At 29.6% G+C, this 12,998-nt stretch overlaps 1 long non-coding RNA gene across 2 annotated transcripts in view; it reads right to left on the bottom strand.

Moving 5' to 3' along the window:
- The window catches only part of LOC145245730 (uncharacterized), a 126,177-nt gene that overhangs the window by 91,763 nt on the left and 21,416 nt on the right, over window positions 1-12,998 (bottom strand). The window contains exon 2 of one of the 2 annotated variants that reach the window (XR_013863026.1): window positions 4,739-5,030. The exons of the other annotated variant lie outside the window; for it this stretch is intronic. This is a non-coding gene — a long non-coding RNA (uncharacterized LOC145245730). The remainder of the gene's footprint in view (window positions 1-4,738; window positions 5,031-12,998) is intronic. 2 annotated transcript variants of the gene reach the window in all.

The following is a 12,998-nucleotide window of genomic DNA, read 5'->3' as shown; positions in this document are numbered from 1 at the left end:
TGATATTATATATGTGTCTATACATAGAAAAAAAGGTTCACTTGTCAATATGCTGGCTTTAATATACATTTCGCAATTCTTTTTCACAAAAAAGAAATTAAAAAATCCAAGTTGAAAATTTTAATGAATAAAATACTAATTTTTGTCCTGTTATCAAATTGTTTTCATCTGTTTTTACATGATTAAATTTTTTTTTAACTTGCTATTAAAAAGAAAACCATCCTGGGCCCAACTTTTCCTTATCTACATTAATGATCTTCCAAATCACATCCTTACATCATTTGTAGACATTTTTGCTGATGACACTACCATCTATGGTAGCACATCTAAGACAGTAAACGACCAAGTTCTTTCCGATTCTCTCTCCTCTGATCTTGATCACGTTGTACAATGGGGAAAGGAGTGGCTGGTTACTTTTAATGAATCTAAAACCAAGCTTCTATCTTTACATCATAAACGTTCTGATCCACATCTGGCATCAATTAAAATGAATGGCTCTCGTCTTGGGGAGGCCTCAAGTTTTGATAAGCTTCTGGGCTTGACCTTTACTGCTGATCTTAAATGGAATACGTACATCAAATCTGTTGCCAAGACCACTGGAAAAATGGTTGGATCCTTCTATTGATCCAGTAGATATCTCACTGCTGATGCAATTCTCTATCTATATAAGAGCCAGGTACATCCAAGTATGGAATACTGTTGCCACATCTGGGCAGGAGCTGCTAGAAAGGACTTGTCCTGCTTTAATAGGGTTCAAAATTGGCCTGGTGGGAGATGTCCTTTTCTCTTCGCTGCAACCTCTTTCTCACAGAAGACATGTTGCGAGTTTGTCTCTGCTTTATCGTTATTTTCATGGAAAGTGTTCGACTGAGCTTCAATCTATGGTCCCCCCTCGCCAAACTTTCACAAGAAACACTCGTCTAGCTGAAAACACTCAATAATTCCCCCCGCTCTTTATCTGTGCATAAACCTAAACGTAGATTCCATGATCAAAGCTTTTTTCTTAGAACTGCACGCCTGTGGAATTGTCTTCTGTTTTCCTGCTTTCCAGCTGTCTATAATATGGTTGTCTTCAAGTTCAACGTGAACAAGTTTCTGATGAGCCGTTCCACTTAAGTTAACAAATTTACCGAACTTCCATTACTATTGATTACTGTATTGCCCTTTTGACTACTGTACACTCTTTAACCCTTATCCTTGAGTGGCCTCTCGGTCTTGATAAGCGGTGACGCCTACATAAAAAAAAAAAAACTATTATGCTATGAATTCAATATGCTAGCTGTTGAAACTTGTACGCATTAATTTTATTTGAAAATTTAGAAAAAAAAATTTTTTAAGCATTTTTTTTTTCATCTTAGAATTTCATTATTAAAATAAATTATTCATAAAAGACTTAGTGCTTTCCTTTTCTTTTTTTGTTGGTGGTATTAACCTCATGGAGAGAGAAAAGATGCATGTTATTTTATTGTTATCGTAAAGTCTGAATTGATGTAGGTTGCATGGTTAGAACAAATTTTGAATAGAGAAACTGGGTCACAAGTATAGTTTTAGGGAAGGGATGATTTTAATCATTTATAAGGTGCCGTTCATAAGTTTACAGAAATTTTTTGTACAAGCATTTCAAATTGTTGTAGACTCTTGAAAATTCAGTAAGTTATTGCTATACATCTTATGAGATGACTGACCAATTTTGTATGATTTCAGATTCAAATGAACAGCTACCACAGGAATTGGAATACACCCTACTAAAGCTTGATTGTCACAGCTGGTGAATTTCAAAAATGCAATCTGGACGTGAGGACACTTTAGAAGAACGATATGCAATAAAATTCTGTTTTAAACTTGGAAAAAATGCCACAGAAACATACGTAATGCTTCAGACTGCTTTTGGGACATCTTGCATAAATCGAGCATCAGTTTTGGAGTAGCATAAGAGATTCAAGGAAGGCAGAGAGTGTGAGGAATGATGAGAAGTGTAAGAGGAGTACGGAAGTCAAAACACCAGAGTTGATTGGTGAAATAAAGAATTTCATGGATAAGGATCATCGTGTGTCTATAGAGATAAGATACACAGTTTGATGTCAGTGTGGGAACTGTAAACACAATTATTTGTTAAGAACTGAAGATGCAAAAGATTTGCATGAATGCACCAGTCCACAACTCCATCTTTATCATAAACATCAATACAGTTCTTCCCTCTATAGTCCAGACCTTGCTCCCCGTGACTTTTGGTTATTCCCTAAGCTCAAGGAAAACCTTAGAGGTTGTCATTATAAGACAATTGAGGAGATGAAAGAGGCTGTGACAAGGGTTACTGACATGCTCACACAAGGGGCCTACCAGAAGTTGTTAGAACGATACAACAAGTGCATTGCAGTTGGAGAAGATTACTTAGAAGAGGACTAAAGTTTCATGCGTGTACCATCAATAAAAGTGTCCATACGAAAAAAGCCTGGAAACTTATTGAAGACATCTTAATCTTATATCAAGGTAATTCATTATTTCAATCATGCAAATTATTTGGAGTTTGCATACTGAAACCGGATTATTTTGCTCTCTTAATTTAATAACGAAGATGTAAAAAATTATATAACATTATTCGGCTTTCTAAATTTTCAAATTAAACTTGTGAAATGTTTTCGAAGATGTGACCAAGTTTCTCTATTATACGAACTAAGTTGTGCTTACATGTAATTTTTATGTTTTTTGTTTAAAGGGTCACGAGATTTTGTTCAATGTTTAGGCCGACTTGATCTAATAATTATTGCTTCCATTATAATTTTTATTTAACATAAAATGAGATATTTGTAAAGGTTACTCAATTGCTTGATTTTAAGTTATACACTGAAAATTGACTTCTGGATCAAACTTTGAATAGTCATAATTTGGTGACTAATTGAGCTATCAAAATATGTTTGGTACAATTGCTTGTATTTTGCAAAGATCTATGTGCACACGCATTAACAGATTTTTGATGGAATGAAAATAAAATTTGGGGGTACCTACTACAAATAGTAAATAGCAAAAACTACCAAATCAGTGTCACAAAATTATATTCATTTTCTTTTGGTATAAATTAAAGTTCTTGTTCTCTCATGTCTAGTTTGTCCTAATGATTTTATTTATTAAAAAATGTTTGTTTTTGGGTTTTTTTCAAAAGAAATCTGCAGCAACTTTACCGATTATTGTCAAGTTAATTCAATTTGCGGTTGTAATTATTAGAGATTATTTGAATGACTTTTCTTACTGATAAAATTAGAATTGAGAAGTTGGAGCTTTTAACATTCCCAGGAGACTAAGTCAGACATTTGGACGACCAACTCCCCGAGTCTAGTTTTGTATCAGTTTTTTAAATATTGAATTCTTTTGAATTAATCAAACATTGCAAAATATAGATGTCCACTTTCAAATCAAAACACAATAACTACAAGTGAACAAAGCTTATTCTTTGGCTCAGTTAAGTGAGTCCTCAGCCTCATTTAATCTTTGCTTATAAAAATAAAAATCTTATTCCAATTTAGATCAAGATCTATTAAATGATATCAATTCTCGAAAAATATCTAACGTTATGAAGAAATTAAAATTCAGAAAATTTTGCATAATAGGGTTCTGCTAATTATGGATGACATTTCAGGTATATTAGAAATATATTCAACTTTTCAAATGAATTATACCTATATACAATGAAACCTCAGGATACGGTGGCTGTAGGATACGTTTTTTTTCAGGTTATGATGTGGATTAATGTTTCTCCAGACCCTGGTTACGGTATTTGCCCCACCTTACTGTGTTATTTATAATGTTATTTGATTATATACATGTGTATTATATACTGCACCGTATTTTGTTACAAATTTTTCGTGCCGTCTCCCGTCGGGTTCTACTGTTCTCCAAATAAACACATTTTAGAAATGTTTATTGATGCCTAATAATTAAAATTTAATAAAAATCAGAAGTGTTTAAATTTTTACAAATAATTTCCACCCCCACCCCCCTTTGCCCACTTCACATAATCTGTGTTGAACAAAATATAGCCAACATTGCTCCTCTGTATGCATAATGGCTGCATTCCAAAATTCATGATTGGTTCGTTTTTCATTTTATCCCATAAACTTATACCTAACTTGATACAAGTAGAAATAAAATATTAATGTTATTTAAAGTGTGACAATTTTTTTTTCTTCTATTTTTTTTTAAATTCTTTTCATCCCAATCAGGGTATATTACCACTTGGAATGTAAGGGACTACTATTTGGTATCGTGTCTGACAGGGGATTGTGGGAGTTGAGCACTTAAACTTCTGCAGATTAGAACAAGTAAAGAAGCGGGAAAAGGGGGAGGAATTTCAATCTAGCAGTCCAAGAGAAGAAACTATTAGAGTAAAAGACTTTCCAGCATCAATGAAGGGGTGATATTTTGCTGCTTGTTGGATTAGTTGGGAGTATATACATCAAGGAGAGGGAGGCACAAGTGCTAGGAGTTCATCAAAGCACATTCCATTACAGTACTTGTAAAACAGGTACAGGGATGCAATACTGCAGCGATGGGACAGAGGTTGGAGCCTGGCTGATAATGTGGGATCTATTAGATTTGAGAAATTTTTTTTTTTTGGCCCCTGTCCCAAGACAGACTAGGGGTAGATGCACCGGTCCAGATGTGGCAACAATACTCCATACAAAGGTGAATTGCGGTTTTGTAAAGATATAAGATACTCTCTGGTGTGAATAATTGAACTAACCTTTGCAGCAGCCTTGGCAATATCCTCAATATATTTGTTCGAATTCATGTAAGCTAAGAAGTTTAAAGGATCGGCTCTTGAGTAGGGTGCTATAAGTCATGGCAATTGGTAGTTGAGAAGGATTCTGGCAACTGTTAAATGGAAAGATGCTTAGTCTTATTAAATGTTACCAACCATTTACTGCCTCATTCCTCATTTCTAGGGTTTCTTCCTGTCTCCGATATGTGTGCACTCATTTTAGTTTTAAAGTTTTAGTAACAGATCCAATTCAAGTTTAAATTAGTGGCAGCATCTGAAGAAAAAAAAAATCAATTGTATTATTGTCATGTCCGTTGTAAAACAAAAAAATGCAACTTAATTGTTGATTGCATTTTTGTGCAACTAAAGTTGTTAATTTTTGTTATCCTTCTTTCAACTGTAAAATTAATGCAACAATTTTATTGGGACTACATCCATTATATCTGAATATTTATATTTCTCTCGTTTAATCGATTTTTACTTGTGTAAAACTACTTTCCCCATTGATCACATTTGATTCCTTGTAAATTCTTTTTAATTTATACAATCTGAAATCCACTAAATCTTTTTTCTCTTTCTACTAAACACACGATAATATTTTTGAAGTGACTATGCAGATTTTTTTTTTCATTGTTCAAAGCATATTTGCGATTTTTTCATTTTGCAACAGTCACTTTCATTTGTGTAACCACCACCATCTAATGAGTTTCTTTGGAACTTTATTTTTTTAACTAGTGTTGGGACGATTCCTAAATTTTTTCTGATTCCAGGAAAATGTTGATTAACGATTCCGATACCAAGTACGATTCTGATTCTTGTGGAATTGTTGTTTTGAAATATGCCATTATATAATCGAAAGTTTTTGTCTAGCAAAAAAATTTGGTACAGCTAAAAAGTGGAAATATAATTAAGGGAATTTCGAAAACGATTTGATTTTTTTGTAAAATTTCTTTTATTGAAGATAAAAATCAAAACAAATATTTTAACCATGAATTAAACATGCATCATGAAATTAATAACAATCAATCGTAGGGTTATTTTATATATTAAAAAATATAAAGAAAAAGAGCTGACATATACGAATGCTATCCCTGTAGCGAAATACGTATCGGCTCCGATGTTGTATGTTGTTCGACTGAGGGAGAAGTTATTATTTTTAGAAGAAAAGAATTTTTGCGTATGTGACCTAATTTTTTTATTATTTATTTTGGCTTGAAATTTGCGCATGATTTTTGTTATTGTGATTTTATCTGGTTTTTCTTTTTTTTTTATGGATATTTTTCTTTTTGCCAGAGTTTATATAATTATTAACAGGAAAATTGATGAAAGTCAAAATGGAATCCACACTATTTTTAAATATTATTTTCAAGTTTAATCAAAGTTTTACGATACCTGCGTTATTTTTTATTTAAAAATCCACTTGCACCAACAATATTGAAACCTACTGGTTTCGTATTAAAAGAAAAGTGAAATACATATAGATATCAGTAGGAGAAATGAAATCATCTCATGTCGATAAGGCCATGTATAGAGAGGCTTATAACATGAAAAGTGAAAAAATATTAGATAATTTTGAAACATTTTTAGAGCATGTTCATGAAAAATATGGTAATTAAAAAAAAATCCCCAATAAGCTTTGGGAAAAAAACATTTGAATTTTTTATTTTTGAATAAAAAATAATTATTAAAACAAAAACAGTAGTGTTCTCGTCGAGTAGTTTTTATTTTATTCAAGAAAATAAAAAGGTACTCATGCACTTATTGAGCCATGCTGAAATAATGACATTATTTAGAAAGCCATTCTTAACATGGGGACGGGAGGGTGTTGTGTACCTATTCTGTACTTTCACCTAACAATTTAATAAAAACAGGTATCGTAAAACTTTAATTAAACTTGAAAGTACTATTTAAAAATAGCGCGGATCAATAAGTGCACTAGCACTAGATAACATTTCACAGTGTTTCGATCTACATTACATGAGAGGTACGTACACGCTAAAACTAATTTTGACTTTCACCAATTTTCCTTTAAAAAACAATTAGAAACTCTCCAAACATTGGGTGAGGCACTTAAACCATTAAAAAAAATAAAAAATTAAAAGATAACGGTAACATAAGTGCATAAGCACCACTTTTTCTTTTTGGTTTTGCTTTGCTTATATTTTGTTTGTTTGTTAAATCCGACAAAAAAATAAATAAATAAAAATAACAAATAATACAAAAACAATAATAAGAAAAGAGTATCGTAAAACTTTAATTAAACTTGAAAATAATATTTAAAAATAGCGCGGATTCCATTTTGACTTTCACCAATTTTCCTGTTAATAATTACATAAACTCCAGCAAAAAGAAAAAAAACAGATAAAATCATAATAACAAAAATCGGTGAAGCTTAGATAAGTAGGTCCTGCAGACGAGCCTTGTTCTGACATTCGGAAAATTTAGGTTAACAACCGGTGAAGCTACCGAAAAGTAACCCTTTTGAATGAAGATGGATATAAACAATATTATTAAAATTAATTTCTTAATTTTACTTAAAAACAAAATGTAAACATACATCAACAAAATATTTTAGAAAATAATTTCTTAATTTTAAATAATTGATTATAAAGAATTTCAGTAAAAATAATTATTGAAAAATATTGCAAAGTGTTTACATAGCTGGTTCTTTGGGATAATAGGGGCACCTGAAACCCCCCTTCCAAAATGAAAAAAACTTTAGTATTTTTACTATTTTAAAGGACTGAAACACAAGTAGTGGTTAGTTAACTTAGAATAACAAGTGCGCATGGCAGAAATTCTTCAGGGTTTAAATGTATTGTAATGCTTTTATGGTGGTCAAAAAACGTTTTTCAGCCGCCATATTACTTCCTATTTACTTGCCTAAAGAAGCATTCATTACTAAAAAACGAAATGGTGAAATATAAAAGCAAGTTCAGCTAAAAGAAAAAAAAAAATTAAAAGAAATTTCGAAACTCATAAAAGATAACTAAAGATTAGCTTTAAAGTAGTTAATAAAATTCTTATATCCCATCATATTAAATATGTTATGAAAAGTTCTGACGTTTTTATCATAAATTTTTGAGAGCATTAATCTCACTTCAAACAGTTCAACTTGAAAATATAAAAGAATCATAATGAAAGAATCATAAATCTAAGGTATTTTTTAACAATGCAATTCCGATACTCCCCAAAATACAGGATTCTTACGATTAATGATTCCGATTAATCATCCCACCACTATTTTTAACATTTGTTGAATCAATTTTTTTTTCTTCAACTGTGTCTGTGATAACTCAAAGCTAAAACTTTTTTTCAGCCTTAAGATCAGAGTGTAGTATCCATTTTATTCCTTTAAGACATGTCATTTTTATTTGTACTCCAAATTTAGAGGGGAGGCTGAATTTAATTGCATAAAAGAAATGATCTTGTGTTTAACTTTGCCCTTGTGGGGGAGAACTCTGAGCTAAAATACATTTACTCTTAAAATCAGTCTATGTCCAGTAAAGTTTTTTTATAGAGTTATATAAAAAAATAAATGTGGCAAAAACAAGTATTTTTTTTAAATAAATATTTGAATTTTTTAAAATTATTTTTATCTAACTTGATAAGATTTTACTTCTTTTCATTTGACATCTCCATTCCCATTTTTATATCGACTACTGGCCATGTCGGATCTATGCCAGTATGCAAAGGTTTATATTATAAGCAGGTGATATAAATTTAGATGTTTTTTTTTTTCTATAACATGTTGAGCATTTTCAACTTAAAATTAATTTAGTATTTATGCATGAAATCCAAAGAAAAACACTTTTTAAATAAGTAAATATGCTAGTATTATAAGCTCATTTCCTATACGAATGCAGCATTGATGTATTGGATTAGTACCAAATTGCTGCCCTGTAAAACCTGAAATCATATTTTAGACAGTGTGAGCTGAAGAAATGTACCCTTTTCATAAATTTCACTTTGCCAAAGAACATTGAAACACTAAATTTGTGGATGATCTGCAATCGAAGATTTCAAACCATGTAGGATGCCACATCTTTAACATTACCATCCCATTTGGATGAATTCATGTGGCAGCAACAGTATTCTTGCAGAGATTAATATATTGATATGAATATATGCATAAACAATCTCTCTGATGAAATTATGTTGGAGATGAATATATTTGCCGATGACATCATGCTCTATACTAGACATGTGAGAAAAAAGAATATGCATAGATCCAAGACAATGTCGGAAACCTTAGAAAACGACCTCCATCCTGTAGTGGAATAAAAACGTACTTGAACGGTAACATTTAATGCTTATAAGACAAAACTCCTTTCCTTCAACAATTACAAAGAACCTTTCCAGTCATCGATTGCCATAGGCAATAGCATTTTAGTTAAGAGGTTATCATTCAAATTCTTTGGCCTAGCATTTACAAGTAACATGAACTGGAACAAATACATAGAAGACATTGCCAAATCTGCCGCAAAGATTGGCTCCCTCTATCATGTTAGAAAAATAGATTACAATTAGTTAATGTACTTCCTAACTTTTGGTGTGGCTGCTACCGGAAACAGTGACAAGGCAAATCATTTCCTTTACTTTTATTGTTTTTCAGTATTTCTATTGTGAAGCGATTTATTGAAATAAAATATAAGAAAAGGACATTAATAACAGATATACAATAAAAATTACCAAAATTAAACAGATAAAAATAACATAATTGGTCTTTATTTGCAGTTTTAATAACAAGATTAAAAAATAAGTTTTTATTTTATTTGAAATTTTATAAGAAACATGTTTAAGAATTATAAAAATACTACTTTATTTTAATTTTAAAAATAAGTTTTTATTTATGTAATATGTTTATGAAAGTATAAAAATAAAATTATTGAAATCAAAATAAAATTTCAAACATAAAAAAGAAATCATTCAATACATAATATTCCCAAAATAGTTAAAAAAATTTTTTTAATGTTTTTAATAATTCTTAAAAAAAAAAAAAAAAAAATCATCAAATTTCAATAATTCTTAAAAAAAAAAAAAAGAAAAAAAATCAAATTTCAATAATTCTTAAAAAAAAAAAAAAAAAAAAAAAAATCAAATTTCAATAATTCTTAAAAAAAAAAAAAAGAAAAAAAATCAAATTTCAATAATTCTTAAAAAAAAAAAAAAAAAAAAAAAAAATCAAATTTCAATAATTCTTAAAAAAAAAAAAAAAAATCAAATTTCAATAATTCTTAAGGCTGAAAAGAAAAAAAAATCAAAAGCTTTTCAATGATTCTTAAACAAAAAAGAATCAGAAAAATGTAATAAAAAAAAAAAGAGTACATGCACAGGGGAGATATAGGCGTGAGAAAAAAAAAGTGAAGGAACTTATTTGCCTTGTCACTACTTCCGGTAGCAGCCACACTGGAAGTTAGGAATTAAGTTAGCTGACTATAACTGAAAAATACTTACACCTGACGATATCCTATATTTCTACAAAGCCACCATTCACCCATGCATAGAATAATATTGTTGCCACTTATGAAATAGTGCATCAACCATTATTCTCTCTCAACTGGACCCCCCCCCCAAAAGAATTGCCAATCAAATAGGCATCTCACCGTCAATTAAGCTCTAACCCCTGTCCCATCGCCATAATGTTGCATCCCTGTGCTTGTTTTACAAGTATTTTAATGGAATGTGCTTTGATGAATTTGTAGTACAGGTGTCTTTGACATAAATGTTTCCGAAAGCAGCAAAATCTCACCCCTTCACTGTAGAAGAGCCTAGATAACAGAGAGCCTTTTTACTCTTAAAGTTTTTTACCTCAAACTGCTGAACTTTGAAATTCCCTTCCTGTATTCTGCTTCCCGAACTGTACTAACATGCAGAAATTTAAGTATAATAGGAATAAACTGCTCAACTCCCTACTTAGAAATATGGCCCCCAATTTACAGTAGCCCCGTATGTCCCGGTGGTAATTTGCTTTGTTTGGGATGAAAAAATATATTTAATGTCATTACACATTTCACAATAGTAAAATTAAGTAATATCATAATTTAGTAACAATAGTTTTTTAATTGTTCATTTACAAGTTATATTTGACTAAAGAGTGAAATATTTCTTTACAAAAAATTTTATTTTGTTTTTGGAATAAATTTATTAATTTATGAAACTTTGGAAAAAACAATTTCAGACAAAGGTACATTTCTTTGGGTTACATTGTCTAAAATAATATCACAATCTCAAGTTTTCTGGGCAGCAATTTAGTACTGATCAAATACACAAATACCCGTAATACTAAATTGATTTTAACTCCAAAACGTTTTGCACATGAAAATTTTTAAAAGAAAATATTGTAAATCTTTACTATCACATCCGGCATAGTTTTTGCAATTGCATGGAAATAGCCTGAAAATATATAGCAAAATAATTTTTTTCTTTTTTTTGGGGGGGAAATCGCAAGATTAGGGATTACTTTCTTATATAAGTTAAAGCACCCACATCCTGCTCAATTGTAAATTGTAAATGATTTTTCAATTTAAGGATGGGAAAATTGGGGTGGAGACATTCACTTTTTTTACTTACTCAAGTTAGTTTACTATTTCTGTTTTAACTATAAAAGGAGGGATCAATTAAAATTTTTAATTAATTTTTATTTAAGAATAGTTTTAGATTTTTGTGTATTTTTTTTTTTAATTCTGAAATTAGTCCCCACCTGCTAAAGAAGAAAAAAATATCATCGATGATATAAAATACTCGTGTTTGGCTGAGTAGAACTGACAACAATGAATTTCATCGAACAATCTAAACCAAATTTCTTTTTTCATTTTGGTACTTATCCTATTTTCGGCAGGTTACATAAGAAACCACAGCAATTGCCAATCGACTGTCAGAAGACAAGTTTTAATGAAAACGTGAAATCTACATATCTATAAAAGTGAAAATGTCTGTCTGTGTACATTTTCCTACCAAATAACTTAATTTTCGGTCTACAGACTCGAAATTTGGTATAAGGGGTATTGAGATTTGGGAAAATCTTTTTAATCAGTTTTCGGCCAGAAATTTTGCTGTTAAGGGGTCAAAGTTCAATAATTTGATTTTGAGAACTCTACCAAACTCCTCCGCCAATTTTGGATCTAATTACCTGAAATTTTAGAGACAGGGATCTAACATTATAATTCTATTTCAGCCCAAAACAATAAATGCTAAGGGGTCAAAATTGGGATCAAAGTTAAAAAAAAATTGACGTCTGCGGTCTCTACCAACTTTTCTCTATGGGAGTTAAGGAAGACTATTATATAGAAAGGCATTACCGTACATATTCACACTTTTTAATATTTACATAGGCACGTAAAGTTTAATGAACAGTAAATGGGGCCTGAGCAAAGCTGGGCAGAAGTGCTAGTTCAGTAAATAATTAAAAAAAAAAAAACTTTAACTTGTCAGAAGATGCCAACGCGAAGTTGCCAGAGATTAAGTACCTTAAATTTCACCCCAACCTTAAACTAAGCTTTAGTCTGCAAAGTCTATTTTGTTCGGTTCATCTTGTGTAGAAGCATTGGAACTTAATAAAGCTGACTTTTTCCAGAAAATCAAAATTTCCTATGCCATGCAATTGCAAATCTTCAGAAACCTATTCCTAAAAAGCACTCAAATAATTTTTTATTCTAAAAATATAACATTAAATATTGTTTCCGATTTGTTTTACAATCCAGAGATACGAAAAACGTGATTAAAAAAAAAATTAAACATTATATATATAGATATATATAATTTTGGATATATATATATGTATATAATTTTTGTATATATATATATATATATATATATATGTATATAATTTTTGTATATATATATATATATATATATATATATATATAAATAATTTTTGTATATATATATATATATATATATATATATATATATATATATGTATATAATTTTTGTATATATATATATATATATATATATATATATATGTATATATATATATATATATGTATATTATTTTTGTATATATATATATATATATATATATATATATGTATATATATATATATATATGTATATTATTTTTGTATATATATATATATATATATATATATATAATTTTTGTATATATATATATATATATATAATATTTGTATATATATATATATATTTGTATATATATATATATATATATATATATATATATAATTTTTGTATATATATATATATATATATATATATAATTTTTGTATATATATATATA

This window comes from Euprymna scolopes, chromosome 23 (genome assembly GCF_053919585.1).
Source record: "Euprymna scolopes isolate OS-2025 chromosome 23, ASM5391958v1, whole genome shotgun sequence".
Lineage (NCBI taxonomy): Eukaryota > Metazoa > Mollusca > Cephalopoda > Sepiida > Sepiolidae > Euprymna > Euprymna scolopes.
The sequence above is the reverse complement of the archived record's forward strand: the minus strand, read 5'-3'. Positions and strand labels throughout refer to the sequence as shown.